General features: G+C 23.3%; 1 long non-coding RNA gene across 1 annotated transcript; it reads left to right on the top strand.

Annotated features, from left to right (window-relative positions):
- The first annotated feature begins 819 nt into the window (after nt 1–819).
- On the top strand, nt 820–2,282 carry LOC149056749 (uncharacterized). Its single transcript, XR_016191175.1, has 3 exons — nt 820–1,322; nt 1,442–1,923; nt 1,989–2,282. It is a non-coding gene; the product is annotated as an uncharacterized LOC149056749 (long non-coding RNA).
- The last annotated feature ends 252 nt before the right edge of the window (nt 2,283–2,534 follow it).

The following is a 2,534-nucleotide window of genomic DNA, read 5'->3' as shown; positions in this document are numbered from 1 at the left end:
TTAATAATAGTATTAAAATTTAAGTATTTAAACTTTTTCCATAAACGCTTAAAGTCTAAAGAAAATAAGCACTGATCTAGGATGACCATATAAATCTATCAACCATTTAGCATAAGGATATGTTTCTATCCCCAAGATATCGGTTAATAATTTATAATAATATATAGGTGATAGCATTGATTTTATAATATACTATAAAAACTATGAATATATTATAAAATCAATGGTGATAGGTACAACTGAGTAATAAATGCTTATAAAAAGGTATTCAAAATATATGCATTTTAGTAACACATAGGTAATATGAATACTAGTATTAACCTCAATATCAACAAATAATGAATTGTATTTAAAAATCAATATATTAATTAATAATTAATAATTATTATTTGTTCATTGTAACACTTTGAAAGCATTATGTATGATAATTTAGTGAATTACTCTCACATTTTTCATATATTTTTTTTCTAATAGGAAATTTAAAAATGACAATATTTAATAATATTAATAATTGTATTTGATAAAAAGAAAGTATTTAAATACAAATAATTTAGAATATAGAAGTCATTATGCAATGTAAAATTTTAAATTTTATTTCTTAAATCATAATATATTTTCAATTTTCTATGGCTTTGGTATACAAAAGTGTTCGTTTATCGGCCTCTTTAGGACATACAGCGCTCCCGGTGGTGACGACTATCTGTAGTAAAGTTTTCAATCAAGTTATCAAACAAGTAACGACACCTTATCAATACACCTTGATGATGACCCATAGAGTAATTATTATAATTATTATTATTACTCTATGTGATGACCACGGTCTTATGAGATAATAGAATTGATTAAAATATTATAATATCATATTAATTAATTAATGATAATAGTAAAGAAAAATCAATACTGATTACTGATAAAAAACTTTAAAACTTGTGAAATAAAATACTAAACCATGTGGCCATGCAGCATAGCACTATTACTTTAATAGTTAAATATGTATAGTTAGTTTATGTTGTAAACCGTTATAAGTAGACAGACAGTTTAAATTTCTTTAAAAGCATAATATACCTAACAAAATAGTTGTTGAATCAATAAGTTTGTCAAAAATATTCCATTGAACTTAAAATTACATTATACCTAAGTCCTAATTTGGGATATATTTATGTATTTTATTTGATATTTCAATCAAAAATATACCTATGTATTTAAGTTTATATTATGAAGTGTGATGTAAATTTGATAATACATGAATACCAACCACTTGGAAAGCACAACCAATTGTTATATTCTGTGGCACAACATTTGTACCTACATTCAGTTTATTGGTAAGTTTTCTTAAAATGTATATGTAGAAAAATTGTTATGATTAATACATTAATTTGTACATATATTACCATACATTATTATGACGTCTTAACAGTTTTTATTTAAATTTTATTTTCAGTTAAATCAGTTTTGTTCATTCAGTTACACCACCAATAAATGTTATTCAAAGTTTGATAACACAAAATTTGTTATACTCTTAAAATTATTGGCTGACACCAATACACCATAGCACAAACCTAATACAACTTCATATATATTATATTATTCATTTACTTATTACCATCTACTTGGACACAACAAGATGGTTGCCTATCTACATCATACATACTTAAAAATATAATGTTCTCTGTTCAGAAGTACTTATAAGTTGCATATATTCAAATTTTACATTCTGGCATAGTAATTATTACTAAGAACAGTAAGAACTAAGTTGATCTGTATTTACTACAAATATACTTGGCCAAATGATTTGGAGATGGATATTGAAATCACATAATTTTCTATCGTCCATTACATTTTCCAAACAAGAACAATAACAAATAAAAATGTTGTTTCCCATATACAATTTTAATAGTTGGGAGGGACTACAAAATGAATTAAGTATGTAAACATATTTTTTTACCGTTAAATAATTTGGTTATATTTATCCTTTTTTAATTTATTAGATAGTAAATACTCAACTACTCAAGTTAATTTCAAAGAAGATTAAAAATCAAGTCTGATAATCTGCATTCCAGAAAAAAACTTAATCCCAATAATATAGTAAACTAAAAATATGTTAAATGAAAATAGTACTTGCTAATGTTTTTTTTTTTTTTAATTTTAACAAATATTATACAATTAAGTTAATTTAGCTAACAACATCAATCAATCATTGATACTTAAATGGGTGGTAAAATATGTTTTTAGAAAATTAAAAAAAAAATCATAAATTACTCACCTTCATTATTATACATGGTATTATTAAATATTTTATTTAAATAACTACTTTGTTATAATATTAGGTAGGTATGTCTTAATCCTAATATTTATGTAACATAAAAATATTTGTATTTAAAATTATATTGTTTTAGTGTTTTGCAACTGAATAGTTCTTCTGTTTGATTGGTGTTGTTGGCTATTTATTACCACCTACGAAATCTAAGTTAAAATATTATTAGTCCCATTTTTAAATTTTACTGTATTTTTTTAAGTTAGGGGTTAAGTTGAGT

This window comes from Diuraphis noxia, unplaced genomic scaffold (genome assembly GCF_037042655.1).
Source record: "Diuraphis noxia isolate RWA-SAM2 unplaced genomic scaffold, SU_Dnox_SAM2 contig0003, whole genome shotgun sequence".
In the NCBI taxonomy this organism is placed as follows: domain Eukaryota; kingdom Metazoa; phylum Arthropoda; class Insecta; order Hemiptera; family Aphididae; genus Diuraphis; species Diuraphis noxia.
The sequence above is the reverse complement of the archived record's forward strand: the minus strand, read 5'-3'. Positions and strand labels throughout refer to the sequence as shown.